The sequence below is a fragment of the Gopherus flavomarginatus genome, chromosome 5 (genome assembly GCF_025201925.1).
Source record: "Gopherus flavomarginatus isolate rGopFla2 chromosome 5, rGopFla2.mat.asm, whole genome shotgun sequence".
In the NCBI taxonomy this organism is placed as follows: Eukaryota; Metazoa; Chordata; order Testudines; family Testudinidae; genus Gopherus; species Gopherus flavomarginatus.
The window spans coordinates 85,248,344-85,265,895 of NC_066621.1; the positions used below are offsets into that span (position 1 = coordinate 85,248,344).

The 17,552-nt window shown below is 45.7% G+C and overlaps 1 protein-coding gene across 5 annotated transcripts in view; it reads left to right on the forward strand.

Moving 5' to 3' along the window:
• TMEM263 (transmembrane protein 263) overlaps positions 1-17,552 on the forward strand; it is a 348,456-nt gene that overhangs the window by 255,155 nt on the left and 75,749 nt on the right. For 2 of the 5 annotated variants that reach the window (XM_050955550.1, XM_050955551.1), the window contains one exon: positions 15,382-15,494. The exons of the other annotated variants lie outside the window; for them this stretch is intronic. The gene's annotated coding sequence lies outside the window, so the exon portion shown is untranslated. The remainder of the gene's footprint in view (positions 1-15,381; positions 15,495-17,552) is intronic. 5 annotated transcript variants of the gene reach the window in all.

Here is a 17,552-nt window from a genome sequence, read left to right on the forward strand (position 1 = left end):
TCTCTTTCTTGAATAGCAGGGCAGGCTGCACTGAGTCAGCTCAGCCCAGTCCCCACTGTGCAGAGGCTGCAACCAGACTCACTCCATCACTTTTAATGAAACTGAGTCTCTGTGGTTTTCACTAATTTACTCATACGCAAGAGAAACGAGGAAGTATTTTCCTGTCTCTCTCTGATAATGAATGAGATATGAAAGAGCTTCATGGCCAGTAAGCGCCCAGCAGGGACTTCAGTTTGTCAAAATGTGCAAGGCATCTTCATCAAAGTAACAAAATGATTTTCTTTCTCTTTATTCCGTGAAGTGAAAATTCACCCACCAGCAGCCAGAAACGTGCCCAGTTTTGCTTAGACTGTGGAATTGACTTTGAATGACCAACTGTGCAGCAGAACTGATATATATGAAAACCACTATTTCCCAGAGAGGTGTGTTTTGTAATAGCAAAGGGGTGCCAGAGCAACTGCAATGTGAGGCTTTTGCTGCAACCGGGTGTGGTGTCCGCACCACAAGGACTCCAGTCGGAATATTTCATTCCCAAAGAATGTCACAAGCTGTAACCATGTTTCCTTCAGGAGATGTATCCAGTTCTGTTTTCCAAGAATTCCCTTTTCTGTTAGCCATACTCCCCAAACTTACTTTACACATGTCAGAAGGATAGAGAGAAGAGTTCACAGAAGATTAAGCAGGCACAGACATATTAAGAGAGACAGTAAGAGATGCAAATTGTTAAACAAAAATATTAGTCAACTTTAGATGTCTTGAGGGCTTTTCGGTACCTAAGCTTAATAAGATTAACCAGCTATTGAAGTTTAGCTCATGGTTAGCATTGCCATCCAAAACAATCAATAGTAAAGTAAGCCATATATGGTATGATTTGAGTGACCAAATTATAAACCCTGCTCAATAATGGACAGCTGCTCCTCTGGAATATTGCCAGCAGTGCAGTTTAAACAGGGTAAGTTGTATCAGTCCTGTTTTCTGCATTAGTACTCCTCCACCTTTATTAAAAAGTGGTCCTGTTTGAAGTAAGATTGAAGCAGTCATACTTTCTTATGTTACTCCTACTCTGATTTATAAAACACACAGTACACTAAAGAAAGGACTTTAAAAATTACCCAATGACTGTCAGCTAGCCAGGAGAGGAAATGCCTGGGTTGCTGTGCCCCTAAAACTATACTACTTGCAATTTAAAGGAATAAAGTTTGTATATTTCATTTTACTATATTGTCAATCGTTAATTGAATGTTGTTTAACTAATATTACCCGTTTTCACTGAACAATAGACCAGTGTTGTGCATCGTGGGTTTCACCCCATATATCGCTCTCCTATGTTTGTTACTTTCCTTTGATTCAGCATTTTTCTGATCTTCTAAGGAATTGTAACACATTGACCACAGTGGATTCCATAGCTATTCAGCCTTCAAGTTGCAGGTGTTTGGGAGGGTGGGGATATCCTTGACAGAAGCTTCTCTGTGGTTTATATGGAGGCTAGGTGCTGATTGGTTGTGGTATTATTCCAGGTTTGTCCAATTTTTATTATTTTATTTCCTGTATTAAATAGCACCCTAAAGCTCCAGTAAAATCAGGAACCCATAAGGTAAGTGCTGCACAAACACATAGCAAGAAACAGTTCCTACTCCAAAGAGCTCACAGTTGAGACAAAACCCAACAAGTGGATATAACTGAGGGAATGGAGGAAGGAATACAAATATTACAGTGAGGGAAGCACATGGTTATATAAATCAGCTATATGTTGTGAATCATTTTACCAGTCCATTAAATCTATTAATCCCTGATATCAAAGAGGATCGAATGTATCTGGTTCCTTTTTCTATATGTGAAACAATCAGTGCCACAGCATTAGTATCCGCAGTTGGTAGCTTTTCTCTCTTGAAAGCAGCACAAAGCATAGGTTTTCCAGATGAGCTGTGTATGTGAGCTGTGTTGCTGCAGCAATTTATTAGCGTTCATATTAGCACAGCTTCATCTAAAAATGCAGGGCTGAGCAAGTGACTCCTTTGAGACCTAATTGCCTTTTGTGTGCTGAGTTGTGATGTTGTCAGCATATCTCTGAGCTGACGCATCTCTCACACTCCCGTTGCCTTTACGGGGGATGGTTGAACAACACAGGATTTATTAGTATGATCTCCTGTCAGCACAGAACAATCCTTGCTGTTGACATTGGCGTTATACTAGAGGCCACTCCTCAGCACTGTATTAGCCGGTCAGGGGTTCTCCTCTACTATATGGTCCATCTCCACCACTTTTCCAAAGCACTAAAAATGCCTTCTGTGCTCAGCAGATGGTTCAAAAAGTTAATTGTAAAATTCAGTGAGGGCTCATGGCCCACAGCTCTAAGGGAAGACATGGCCTGGTGAGTGTGTGACCTTCCTGTGGCAGCAGCACTGCATGTGGGAAGAATCCAGTCAGATGGAGATGTCTGCGTCGGCAGCCTGACTCCCACTGGACAGCTGCATTCTATCAATACGCATCAGCAGATTGAAGAGATTCACAGCTGGTGACCTTTAAGAAATTATCTCTAAGGTGGTATTTCCCTCAGGCAGCTCTGTATTCTGACATTCAGCTCTTGAGCAATAGACCGTTCACCACTGGTGCCGTGTTTGAGTCAACGGGGAAGAGAAATGAGGTTTTTGCACATGCATTCAGTCCGCAGAACAATAGAGAGGATTCCACATTCCAAAACTACCATTCCTAAATTGGGAAAGCTCTGCAGAATCTCCGTGGCAAGTGCTGTGTTAATTGAGAAACCGACCTGTATTTCCCCCATGAAGCAGGAAATCCCTCCAGGTCAACACTGAAGTCATAAGGGAGCAAAGCATGAGATGAAAGCTCAAAACTCTCAGGGTATATCTACATTGCAGTTAGATATCCGCAGCTGGCCCATGCCAGCTGACTCAGGCTTGCAGGGCTCGGGCTGCAAGGCTGTTTAATTGCTGTGTAGACTTACAAGTTCGGACTGGAGCCCAGGCTGTAGGACGCTGCAAGGTGAGAGCCAGAGCTCAGGCTACACTATAGTTAAACAGTCTCACAGCCCAGGCCCAGCACGCCAGAGTCACCTGGCATGGGCCAGCTGCTGGTTTTTAATTGCAATGTAGACATACCTTCACTGTCCAAAGAGCGCTCTGGTTTCTATAGCTGCTGTTCCTTCACCATTAGAATTATTCATTCTAAAAAGCTATTTAAAATTAACAAAGAGAATCATTAAGTAAAGTAGGTAGAAAAATGCACCTTCCAGCTGGGAAGCCACCTCATTTAGTAAAACGAGTGAGCACATCCTCTGGTCCTGAGGAATAGAAGACTTAAACAAAATGGATTCAGCAGTGAGCTGCATAATGATGGGAAGCGTGTGGATCCCAGCTGGGCAAAATGTGGCAACAGTCAGTCCATCAGTGTTGGCAAAGTGCTGTGAAAAAATGTAAAGTCTCATGTAGATACTATGGATTATTACCTCATCCTTCTTATTTATTTATCGGCACTGGTATGTGACACAAACAGGGTGGATTTTACAAACCTGATGGGTTCACAATGTAAGGGTCTGATCCTGCAAGGTGGCAAGTGGCCTCAACTCCTACTGGCTTCAAGGAGCTGCAGATGTTCACACTTGCAGAAGGTGCTTGACACCTGACAGAGTCAGGCACTAAGGCAGGAAAGTCACAGGAAATCAGCCCCCAAATGATGGGATTAGAAGTAAATAAAAGGGAAGAGGAGAGATGAATGGAAGAGGGAGTTTCAAAGGACCTGAAAGATTTGAGATAGTTTGGTTGATGAGGAGAGAGGCTGCTCCAGGCATAGGGGGTGGCATAAAAGAAGGTGCAAAGCTGAGATTGGCAGTGGATGACCAAGGGAGATGTTACACTACTATCTAGAGAGCCCCAAAAGGACTCTATTGTGCTAGGTGCTGTACGTAAATATATAGAGAGACAATCCCTGCTTCAAAGAGATGACAATCTAAATAGAAAAGATGGGCAGAGGGGGAGAGAAAGGAAGTTCTGTTATCTCTATTTCACTAATGGGGAACTGAGGACGAGAGAGAGAGAATGTGACACGCCCAAGATCACACAAGGAGTCTGTGGCAGAGCCTGGAATTTAGCCCATGTCGGAGTATCAGTCCAATGCCTTAACTGTACGGCCATCCTTCCTCCGCTAATACAAAATAAGGAGGAAGCATTGGGAAGGGTATTGGGAGCAAGATAAAGGGGAAATAAGAGCAAAGGAAAATGTGGGGTAAGACGCAGAGGGCTTTGGGGGGAAGATGAGCTTCAATTAAATGTTGTTGGGGATGTGGAACCAATGTAAGGAGACCAGAAAAAAAGAGAGATGGTCAAAGAAAAATTACATTAGCAGCTCTGATTTCTGTACACTGGAGGAGACAGAGTTGAGAGGCAAGGAGATTGAGACAGAGAGGGCACATAGTGTTCCATGTGAGACAAGGCCAGCAGATGGGCAGTGGTTTTAGCAGAGGAGTGGGGTCAGAGAGCAAGAAAAGAGACAGATTTTGTGATAGAAAAGGAAGAAGACAAGACTTGGCAAGAGTGTAATGTGGAGTGGAGAGAGAAGAGGAGACGAGTGAAAGATAACAAGCTTGGAAGGGAGGAAGGATAATGGAATTGATCATGAAGACAGGGAAGGAAGTGGGGAGTATTCAGAAGAGAGATCAGTTTTGGAGAAAATGAGCTGGAGGTGGCAGCAGGGTACCAGAGAGGAAGCTAATAGCATGAGACCTCGTGGCAGGGGATAGACTGTGGCATGGAGAGAGAGGGAGATTTGGCCATCTGAGTAGAAGTGATAGAAGAGAGGAGATAATCCAGCAAGGGGATCCAAATGGAGTGACCCTGCTGAGGTAAATGAGCCCTACCTAACTCACCTAAAACAAACATGTATGTCAAAAGGTGCTGAACTGACAGCCCCAAAGACAGACTAAGTGCAGCAGGGCCAGCGGCAAGGCATGCTTCCCACATGCACATCACCTTACCAGGGTGTTTCCTGTGTCCTGGAAGGTCCCCTCTCTGTAGCCTTGGTCCCACTGCTGAATTACGTGCAAGAGGAAGGGATCTTGAATGACCACTTGCAGCAGTCAGTAGACAGCTGTCTGCTGGGAGCAACTGAATCCCCCAAACTTCATTGCACATTGGTCACGAAGTAGTAACAATATGATAGCAGCCTTGAGTCACTGCTGACCTGAGATTTGAACCCGCAACCCAGTGGTGAAAGGTTCTGTCCCCCATTCCCAGTCCCCTTTGAGATTCCTCTCCCCTTATAAGTTCCTACAATTCCTCAGTCTGCTCCAGGTATATTAAATTAGTGGGCAGATAGGTTAGGTGTAACTTTTTTCTATACGGTGCCCTGCAAAATCAGAGCTGCTTCAAACCTACTCCTTAGAGACTGTTCCTCCAAACTACAAGATGAAATCCTGTTTATGAGGGCAGTAGTGAGAGCCTGTGAGTTCATTCTAAAACCTCTCTCATCTAGCACTACTGAAATTAGGGGCTGTAGTACTGTACAGGTCACTGAAAACCCAGAGCAGCACCTTGCAGAGTAAAGCCAGAGGAAGCCCAACCGCCCCATTCCACTCTGGCTAAGCCTTCAGGGAAAGCACAGGAGAAGCGCAGCAGCCTTCTGCCAGTTCACTCAAACTTTGTGGTCCCTGGTGGAATGAAGCTGTGCACTTTCTGTTCTGCATGCAGCCCCGTTGCTGCGTGATCCTTCATCCGTTCCCTTTCATCCATCGTTGTGCATGGGAAGCAGAGAGACTCTTTGCTCCTCCATCTGAGGGCTTGTCTACATCAGAAAGTTGCAGCGCTGGTGAGGGAGTTACAGCGCTGCAACTTAGGAGGTGTACACATCTGCAGGGCACCACCAGCGCTGCAACTCCCTGTTTGCAGCGCTGGCCGTACTCCCGTTTTGTCTCGGGTGTAGAGGATCCAGCGCTGGTGATCCAGCGCTGGTAATCAAGTATAGACACTTACCAGCGCTTTTCTTGACCTCCGTGGAATAAGCAGGTATCCCAGCATACCTGAGGAAGCCTCTGGTAATCAAGCTGGTCTCCTTTCCCGGTTTGCTCTCGCGTTCCCCGAACCCCGAGCAAGCAGGTCTCCTTCCCTGCGGTTTGCAGGGTGGTTCCGGGAACGCGAGAGCAAACCGGGGAAGGAGACCAGCTTCGCCGCGGTTTGCTCTCGCGTTCCGCGAACCACCCTGCAAACCGCAGGGAAGGAGACCTGCTTGCTCGGCGGTTCGGGGAACGCGAGAGCAAACCGGGGAAGGAGACCAGCTTCGCCGCGGTTTGCTCTCGCGTTCCCCGAGCAAGCAGGTCTCCTTCCCTGCGGTTTGCAGGGTGGTTCCGGGAACGCGAGAGCAAACCGGGGAAGGAGACCAGCTTCGCCGCGGTTTGCTCTCGCGTTCCGCGAACCACCCTGCAAACCGCAGGGAAGGAGACCTGCTTGCTCGGCGGTTCGGGGAACGCGAGAGCAAACCGCGGCGAAGCTGGTCTCCTTTCCCGGTTTGCTCTCGCGTTCCCCGAACCCGAGCAAGCAGGTCTCCTTCCCTGCGGTTTGCAGGGTGGTTCGCGGAACGCGAGAGCAAACCGCGGCGAAGCTGGTCTCCTTTCCCGGTTTGCTCTCGCGTTCCCCGAACCCGAGCAAGCAGGTCTCCTTCCCTGCGGTTTGCAGGGTGGTTCGCGGAACGCGAGAGCAAACCGCGGCGAAGCTGGTCTCCTTTCCCGGTTTGCTCTCGCGTTCCCCGAAACCCCTTGAAGCCGCCCAACAGCGCTGCAGTGTGGCCACATCTAACACCACTTGCAGCGCTGGTTGCTGTAAGTGTGGCCACTCTGCAGCGCTGGCCCTATACAGCTGTACTAATACAGCTGTAACAACCAGCGCTGCAAAATTTTAGATGTAGACATGGCCTGAGACTTCTGTCATCTTTTCATTATTGCACCCTGTCAAAATGTTGTTCCTCTCCCCCACCCCCTTCCGCCTGCCTCTCTTTGGAATTCTGTCTGCAAAATGAAAGCAGAGCCCTCTCTCTTTCTCTCTCTGCCACTGAAGAAGCAGGAGATTGGCCCTGACACATGCATGGCCTGTGGAGAGAGGAAGATGGCTTTGGGGAAGAGGGGAGTTTCTGGATGGAGGAAGGACATCTGCCTGTCTGCCTGAGGGATAACCTCATCTTTTCATACAGCTTGGGAGGTACTTGCTAAGGTTTGACAGATGGGAAGGGGTCCTCTGCAGTCTGTCCTTCCCAGCCCCCACCCTGCCAGGTGAATACATCAGTGTGTCTTGGTCTTGCGCACGAGTCACAGGCAGCACATCAACTTCATTTTACAGATAAAAAACACACAGATCTACATTCCATTCTCCTGCAAATCTCCACTGACCGCAAGGCGGTCCTGCCCCCAGCTATTGCCTTCCCCTGGAAGTCAGGCATGCACGCACCAACGTGTCCCCCTGTGTTTGCACTCATGCAACATTTAGACAGCCGGCCTTTCTTTCCGAAGTCTCTTGTTTCCAAGGCAGAGGCTCCTTCAAAGTAACTCAAAGGGGGTGGAGAGGGTGGGGAGTAAGGCTGGCAGCTGGCGAAGGAGAGGTCCCGATGTTTGTATTCAGCGCGAGGGCTCCTGGTAGGAGCACTAGGCTCTTTAGCTCTCTAATAGCAATTCTGTGAGCTGCAAGGAAAGCTGCTGCTGCCCGGAGCATCAATCACTCCAGCAGCTTCACAAATTAACAAGATTTGAGTGAAGCGTTGCCTCCAATTCTGAACCAAAATGAGACTTCTGTGTGTGTCTCCTCCACCTCCTCACATGCCCCAACCCTGCTGTCAGGAACCGAAGATTTTTTGGAGGAGAACCGGTAACGAAATGAAATCTCCAAACCACCCTTTGAAACCTGGCCTCACTCATTTCCCTTTTTTTTTTTTTTTTTTGGCTCCTTCTGCCTTGTTTGTGTTTTTCAGTAACTGTTTGGAAACTTGTGCTGCTCCATATTTTAATACAATATCGATGCGTTGCCATGGAGAGGACAGGAATGCCATTAATGGTGCACTGATGTTGCCAAGCACCTGAACATATTTAATATAATCTTGGCTTTGCCTCATCTTTCCCACACCACCTTCCTCAGCACTGGAGAGGGAAAGAGATCTTGTGGCTTCACTGCCCTTGGGTTTACCCGTCTTTCCCTACCCCCTCATGGTATTTCCAATCCAGTTTGAAATGGATGTCCTGACACCTTCTGGCCATTAAAGAACGCATGACACACCTCTCAAAAGCTGAAGTGTTTAACCCATAGGCTCTGGCCAGATTCCAGTTTGGGTAATTGCACTCTGCCAGCCTATGTTTCGCTCTACAGTTTGAGTTGTATTCTTCACTTCATGTCCGTCACTCCTGTATAGTATTGCTGTGTCAGTTTCCTTCTGTATCTAACCTGGCCCCTGGTGGGACATTGTAGAGACTAGGGTTTCTGAACTGCCTTCTTTTAAATGCTTGTTCTCCTTCACTGATTGCATTTGGCACGGTTCTAGGAGTACTCCCTTTCTATTCTTGATATATTTTTAAAAGGACAGCTATATTTATTTTATTATTGGCATTTCTTAGACACTCCAGTAGTAGGGTGATGAGTGCCAGTGATTACTGATGTCCCATAGCTGTGCCCCAGCATTAGGGCAAGAGTGCAAAATCTCTCTTTGGTGCCGTCCCATCATAATCCTGTCTCCAGTCAATTAATATGGGTATCTGCTCAGAAGAGGCAAAATGTTAAAGCACCACTATGTTATCCTAGGATTCACCAGAGACTGCTAGCCATGTCTACTCGTGTAGCAGCAGAGGATCCAAAGAGAAGAAAGAGGCATGACCAGGACTGAGGACAATGGGATTAAAAAGAATAAGAATGTAAAGTCTCTCTGAGGTTGGGATAAGGATTGGGTGAGCTCAAAAAAGTCAGATGGGCAGGTTGCAGTGTGTACATTTATGATATTCATTCTCTGAGCTAACAGCATCCCTAGAAGTTGTGGGCAAAGGGCAACAGCTGTTATTGGTGTTCTTACTGACATGTGACTTCTCAGTTTCACTTATTCAGCCTTCACAGGCCTGCTTTGTATTTAAAGAGAGCTGGTCGTTCTTAGATGTTTGCTGTTTGGGGAATCAATGGTTTATCAGTGTCCTTGAAAATAAGGATTAACGTGGTTGCTTCTACAGTGATAATTAAACCCTCTGTTAACTCTCGGAGCCAGCTGGAGATGAATGTGACTGTGATATTAGATTTACATCTCTTAATTATGATACTGCATCTATCTCAGTTGCTGTTGGTGTTTGTCCCTCCCTCTCCCCTGCTTCATTCAGTCAGGATCAGTTGTTATTTTTTGAAGACATTAGAAATCAGTGGTTCCCAACTGCCACTTCAGGCTTTCACAATACGTCCCTCCAGTTCATCCTCTACCCTAATGGAAAGTGTGCTGAACGCCTCAGTGTGCTGGTCTCATCCCCTTCGATCTTGCACACCATGGAACTCGGGCCAGTTGAGCCATGACACTGGGGATGGTGTATTAGAGCAGCCCAAGTTCCATGGCATGTTAAAGAGCAGCACAACTGAACAGGGACCAGAAACAACTGCTGGCTGTTAGGGAAGCGACTGAATGTCCATCTAGTCAAGTTCTCTGAGTGGCTATGCAGACATTGAGGAAGGAGATCTTCATTGGCCTCAGCATTCTGGGTGTAGTCTGAATGGGGCTTTTCTAGAGCAGCAAGTCTCAGAAAATGACTTTTGTATCCCTTTGTCACTGTAGATCAATGATACTCAGATTGAGGCTCACAAGCTGCAAGTGGCTCCGGCAGCTCTTTGCAGCACATGATATTAAAACACGTTGTGGTTTAATTATTAACCAGTCAGGAGGCTTTTACTATGTTATTAACCAGCTGTTGATAAAATAATAATACTTGGTCAGTCATTTTGTTGTGGAAAATAAGAAGTATAAAACCTAAATATTTCCCCATCATACTGTTTAAATAAGAATATATAGTACTATAGTAAATGAAACGATGAATTCACACTCTTGTGGCTCTTGGGTAATGTTGATTGCTAATTTGGCTCCTTAAACCAGTGAGATCTGAGTATCGCTGCTGTAAATTAATATGCTGCTATCCTCCCTGAACCTGCACATGGCTGGTGATCTTACATAGCTGGCAATTTTTGGGGATGGGGGTGCAGAGGGGTTTTGGTTTCTGACATCACTCCAAATTATTTCTTTCTTCCTTATACTGTTGCTCCAACACCTTTCCAGATCCCCAGCACAGCAGAGGACAAAACTAAACAAGCTGAGAGAAATACTCAGTTCAGTTTTTCAGGTTAAGACAGCCTAGCTCCAAATATTGAAAGTTTTAGATGACCAACTGGACAGCCAGCAAATTACGTTTTCTTCGGCTCTCTGGCTAGATTTAAAATGTACGCAGAATCCTCTCTCCCCACAAGCTGAAAAGCCTAGCAATTCTGGCTGTCTGTGACTGCATTCAGCAGTATCACAATAGTGCCGACTGCTTACTTGAATTAAATGATTTTCATACCATTTCTTGCTCTCTTTGACACAATTAAGAGGTGATCCAGGTCTGTTTGGGCTAATCAAGATTCTGCAATAACTTCATCCAGGTATTTCAGAGCAGTGCCTGCTGCCCTTTGTTTAATGCCTATGTACATGCACAGAAACACACTACAGGAGGGACTATATAGACTAATCTCTGGATGTTCTTTGGCAGTCACTTAAATCATACTAGCCCACATTGTCAACACACATTAGATGAAAGGGAGAAGTTAGCCCTCTGTAATCACTTTACTTGTGTTCAGGTTTCCACTTTTCACTTAGACTTGACTTATTGGAGCAGTTGCTGTCAACAGGCCAGGCTGGCTTGTCATGTTATCTGGTGTGTCACTTTGACTACTGTGTCTCCCTTGTATGAATAACAGCCATTTAATTAGGATATTATAAGAGGTTGGATCTGCTGCAGGTCCCTGCTGGAAGTGTCACCAGATATTCTGGAGATGGACAGATATATTATATTATTTCCCAGTAGCTCAGCGCAACAGGAGCTAACTTTCAAATGAGATTTTTTTTTAAGAAAACAGTTTTGTTTTCTCTCTCTCTCTCTTTCTATTCCTCCCCTGACCCCAAGAGAGATCTTGTATTAAAATATTCAGTATTCTGTCTAATTTCTTAACGCAGTTTGTGAGGAAGTGAGTTTCCATTAAATCCTTGATAATTACCATACTTGGACTTTGATAGACATTTTTTTTTCTTTTCAGTTTTTTTTCTTGAGCTCATATTATCTGTATGCAAGATCATCCAGCTAGATTTCTGCCTATCAAGTATATCTCTGTACTGGCACATTTTTTACCAGTTTCTGAGGGGTTTAATTGTTGCAGTGAGTTACTGCACTAGATCAGTATTCAAATTCTGAGTGGGTCACAAGTAAAACGAGTTTGGGGACCTCAGCCTAGAACTTACTGAATGCTTTGTAACATCACTGTGTTTCCCAACAATTGGGTACAATTACCAATTTTCTTTGCTAAAAGAGAGGCCCAGGGCATGTTGAAGGTCAGGACAGAGGTGCACTAGAAGAACAGTGTAGAGAGCCTGAGTCTGGTATAACATGGTGTAGTGTGGGACATGACTGACAGGACCTGAGAGAGAAGCTTGCAGTGTATCTTTACCCATTATGCCTGTGTCTAGCCAAATCTATTCAGTGCCTCACTGTTACAAGCCCTAAATTCAGCTAATTCTTTGTTATTCTTTCCAATGTAGTGTTTGAATAAATGGTGCTTTCCAGAGGTGTTGCAGCTGCCCTCTCGAAAGAACTGGTAGTAAGCAGAATATTGCCAAATAAGTTAATGTACTGTGGCTGTACTGACTAATGCAGAGAGCTCTCCTTGTTTAGCTGCTGACTCACTGGCCTTTTTCTCCAGTGTTGGCTCCTGGTTATATTGTGAGAGAGCTTTCAAAAGTGGAAACATTGCTTCAAGCTCTCAAATAGTTCTGCCCAAGAGCTTGTCAAGATGCCAGAGGAAAAGAAAATTGATGTGCAAGGCTAAGCCATTACCCAGACAGTGTGCAAGATAATGTACAGCAAGTTTTCCCCTAAGGTAATGCCAAAATAAAGAATACTGTATATTGAAAATTTAAAAAAAAATTAAGCAGGCAAAATAGCAAAGAAGTAGCTACTGCTGTCAGGCTCAGAGCTGGAAAGAGCTTTCTGCAGTGAGTAGAGCATGAATCAATCACAACTGGCCGTGATGGGCCATCCAGTCCCATTATTTTCAAAGGAGTTCTTATAGTTTGAGGTTCTCTCAAGCATATTGATACCTCACAGGAGTAGGAGAAAGAGGGAAAGATAGCCCAGAGGTGGCAGGATGGATCTCCAGTGTGACAGTTAGTGAAAGAAGATTAAGGGAGATGTGAGGCTTGTCATGGTCCTGTATCTATACATCCATCAGAGGAGAAAGCATCGTGCTCCAGGTCACTCAAATAGCACAGCAGATCTGGACAGTAAATGCAATGAAAAAAACTTCCAAAACTTAGTTTGTAGGCCTATGTGTGTACGTTTTAGTCACGCTGCCCAACTTCTAACATAGTTTCCACTCCCCCCAACCAGGGCAAAGAGAGACTAATAGCACATGGAACGTGAGCTACTCTCTGCATGGCCCCTTTTATATGCCTTCAATCTGGAGTGCGAATGCAGTACTAAGCCAACTCTTTGGTCTTTCCTGGTCCCAAGCACCACCTCTGTTGATGGGCCTCAGGTCCCCTCTTTGCAACTGATTTGAAACTCATGAACTTCAAAGGTGCCGCCTGTGCAAGATAATCCCTTGCTGTGCATCAGCCAGTGGCTTCTGGCAGTCTGGCTTTAAATAATAGGAAAAGCAAACTTTAAACATAACACCAGTGGAGTCTTGTTCCTTCTCCCTCTTTCCTCCATACCAAGCTTTGCTCATAACACTCCCCAGTTAGTGAGTGAACTGAACATTAAGACAACATGTAGTAAATGAAAATCAACCAAGAAATTTGGCATAAGGTAAAGAAAGAGAAGTAGTATTTATGTCAGAAATTGCTTCTCCTGTCTTTGGGCAGTATGCCCCTCTCTAAACACTGGCCCTGGGAAATAGGAAAGTGGAAAGAACATTAACAGGCCCTGTGTGTGTGGCATTGACTTATTCCCCATTAAACGCAAATATCTGCTCAGTTTAACGGAAAAGGCTGTCGGACGCTTCCAGATCAGGTGGGTGAATCGATTAGGAGTCACAGTTAAGTTAAAGTTAAGTCAGGGCAGGAGCAAGCTGATCACATTGTTAATGTGGCTGGAAGCCACTGTCCATGGACACAGAATTGCTGGTGACTATTAAGCATGCTGTCTCACAGATGTCAGCTAATCAAAGTCAGTACATTTCCTTTCTCTTCTTCAGAAGAAGATCCTGTCCTGGTTTCTAAGGTATTACTAGCTCAGTGGTTGCTTTTAATAGAGTGTCCACAGAAAATGGTTCTAGGCAATTGAATTAGGATTGTGTTATTAGTCCATCTGTGCAATATGCTCTGTTTATTGACAATCTGGTTAGGGAGGCTAGAGGTTGTTAAAGGGAAAGTGTTTCCGACTGTTAAATTTTGGGATTTGTCCATCTGCTAATAGGAGGTGCAACTAGAGAGGAGTCTTGTTAGACTGGAAACGTGCTTAAGGTGAACTTTCTACACTCTGTGAGACAGAATCTGATGTTCATCCTGTATGTTTCTGGGAGGAGAGAGGTGTATGTTAAGGGACCATCACATGGAACAGTATCAGTTCTCCCCTCCCCAGTTTGTTGTGAGCTATGCACGCATCCTTATTATCCGTTGTGACAAAGTTCCTCCTCTACCTTGGTCAGGGATGGTCTAGACAGTATGGTCTACTGTCAGGGATGGTCTAGACAGTATTTGGTCCTGCCATGAGGGCAGGGGACTGGACTCGATGACCTCTTGAGGTCCCTTCCAGTCCTAGAGTCTATGAGTCTATGAGTCTATGAGTCCTATGCTTATTGGCAGATTTGCTGACCTCAGTGATCTTCCCCACAGTCTGGATCAACTCTTCCTGTGTCTGATCAGGAGTTGGGAGGTTCGGGGGGAACCCGGGCCCGCTCTCTTCTCCAGGTTCCAGCCCAGGGCCCTGTAGATTGCAGCTGTCTATAGTGCCTCTTGTAACAGCTGTGTGACAGCTACAACTCCCTGGGCTACTTCCCCATGGCCTCCTCCAAACACCTTCTTTATCCTCACCACAGGACTTTCTTCCTGATGTCTGATAACGCTTGTACTCCTTAGTCCTCCAGCAGCACACCCTCTCACTCTCAGCTCCTTGTGCCTCTTGCTCCCAGCTGCTCTCACACACACTTTCTGTTCTCTGGCTCCTCCCCACCTGACTGGAATGAGCTCCTTTTTAAACTCAGGTGCCCTGATTAGCCTGCCTTGATTGGCTGCAGGTGATCTAATCAGCCTGTCTGCCTTAATTGGTTCTAGCAGGTTCCTGACTACTCTAATGCAGCCCCTGCTCTGGTCACTCAGGGAACAGAAAACTACTCATCCAGTGACCAGTATATTTGCCCTCTACTAGACTCCTATACCCCACTGGTCTGGGTCTGTCAAACCTGTTAGGATATGGAATTGTATTCAGTGCTCAAGTGAGAACCATCTTTTGTTTGCATTTCCAAAGGTTGCATTGTAAGATCTGTTCTGCGGCAACCATCAGTCAAAGTCATTCTCTGAATGTCATTCTGTCAGTGAGGCCTCTTTGAATGAAAGGCACATGCAGCAGTGGAAAGGAGTGCGTGCTTCTCTGGCGGTTCAGGGAGGGGTGGGTCATGACCTTTGGCAGCTGGTTTTATGTGCATGATGTATGCTTCAAGCTTTTCCCATTAGAGTAGCCTTATTCTTGCGGTATTTGAGGTGGAAATCTTATTGTTAAAGATGATAGCAGCGAGTGGTGGTGGGTGGAGGTATAATATATAGACTCTCCATATGCAAATAGCAAACTGTTTTTTTAAGACAGGAGGTGCAAACTATTGCCTGGGGGATAGAAAAATGCCAGAGATCATAATACTCTGCCAAAAACTCCTTGTGGCTTTCAGCCTCTCCAGCGGCCAGTTTAGAGCCTGGTGATCAGTGCATTCCCATTCAGCTCTCAAGCATATGGTATATTTGTTACATTATACATATCAGGAGCCCGGAGTCGTGGTCCAGTAGTGTGGGCTGTAAATAGGCATGTCACATCATTTTCCAGCATTCTGTTACATTAGAGAACTCACTTCACCCACATTATGAGAGAAAATAGATTGTAATTTTTTTCTTTGACATCTGTTTCTTTGTTCATAGGTTAATACTGAAACCCCATGCTGAGAGAAGCAACAGCAATTAGTAAGGAACTGGCAGGATTGACTTATGAGCACAGACTTTGAAAAACTAAATCTGTCTACCATGACTATAAGGTGGCTAAAGAGACACATTGTAACTGTATTTGGAGTTGGCAAACACCACAGAGAGAGCAGAATTAGTTGGGGGTGGTTTGGGGTGTAATTAAGGGCTTGTTTACAAGGCCCTGCAGTTGGGACTATGAGGGTGTGACCTGTAGCTAAGGTGACCAGACAGCAAGTGTGAAAAGTTGGGAATGGGTGAGGTGGGTAATAGGAGCCCATATAAGAAAAAGACCCAAAAATCAGGACTGTCCCTATAAAATTGGGACATCTGGTCACCCTACCTGTAGCACATACTAGTGTGCTGTGCTTTAATTCCCCCGTGTGGATGCTGTAGGTGCAAATTAAAAGGTTCCTAGTTCATGTTAACAAACTTTAATGTGAACTAGATACCTTTTCATTTGCACCTATACTATCCACATGGGGGAGTTACAGTACAGCACATTAGGGCACGCTGCAGTTCACACACCATAGTCCAAAATGGGGGTCATTTAGACATAGTCTGAGTATGTGGAGGGCAGGGTGGGTGCTATATTTAAGAAAGGGATTTAAGCTGAATATCAGAGTACTCTTCCTGACAATGAAATACAGAATAATTTTCCATAGTAAGAGATGGAAGTCCCATCACTTAGAATCTTTAACATTAGACAGTACAAAACACTAAATATTTTAATGCAGGAAACAATGCTGCATTGGGCAAGGTCATACAATAGATCTTTAACATCTAGTATGCTACTGGTGTGTAGCCCCTCTTCCAGATATGGCTCATGCCTCCTCCTGGTACTCGCCACCTGGAGTGACTTCTTCCCTCTCCTTGCATGGATTGGGTTATAAGTTCTTTTTCTGACTCTTGATGCTTCCACCCCAGGTGATTCATCACTGTGCCCGAGATCCAAGGCGTACTGTCCCTTGGGGAAATGAACAATGCTACTAATGGACAAGGAATATGAAAAGCCCCTGAAGTACACAACAAACAATAAAGTACATCAAAACACACCCCAGCAAAGAAATGATGCACCCCAAAATAACACTACAACAAAGGGAAACTTTACTGGAAGCAGGAAAATAGGAAAGAAAATGATTCGGGTTAACTAATACATACTAATAACTCAACAAATTCCCCATCTCCCAACTCCTCCCAACTCCCAGCTCCCTTCCTGGCATCTTCCTAGGCAGGTGGCATGCTGAGATTGAGGCCTGAGATGAGTGCTACAGCACTGTGAACATTGGCCAGTGTAAACAGAAAGGGTCCCTTTACCATGTCTTTGTTCATGGGTAGGGCACAGTCCTCACTGGCTCTTACCAAGCTTGCTGGCTCTCTGATTTGGAGTCCTGTGGAGGTTTCATCTGGCTTTCAGTAGGCAGTGCCGGGTCAGATCTCTGCCACTCTGGACGTGGGTCTCCACAGGGTTGTATCATCCTGATCCATGCAACCTTCCCACAGCAGTTCAGATTCACTTTGTGAGAAGAGGGAGTTAATCAGAGACTCCCTAAGCTGTTCTGCTTCTTTCTCTCACAGTTCCCAAGCTCAAAACTGAAACAAAAACTAATGTCTTTTGTCTCTGTCAGGCTGTCCCTTCCCACGGAGGGAATGTCTGCACGGCAGTGGGGAGGTGTGATTCCCAGCGTGGGCAGACAGACTCACAGCACTACCTGAGCTCGAACTATCACTCTAAAACTAGCAGTGCAGAGGTTCCAACACGGGCAGCAGTTTGCACTAGCCGCCCACGCTTGGACTCGGGTGGCTAGCCTAAGCTATTGCCGGTGCCTCAACATCCGCTCTGCTATTTTTAGCTCACTAGGTCGAGCTGAGCTAGCACAGGTCTGTCTACCCATGCTGAGAACCTTCCAGCTGCAGTGTAGACAACCCTGTGGGTCTGAGCAGCCTTGGCTCACCATTGGCCCAGTAAACTGCTTATCCATATCACCCCATGTGAAACCTGCCAACTGGCCTCAGCAAGAGTTTCCAGTCCATTCTGTCCCCACCCCGACTCCAAGTCCGCTGGGAAATGGTGTCAGAGGGCTCTTGTAGTCATTTCAGTTGTTGTCCTGAGGGTAGGACCCCTGAGAGCC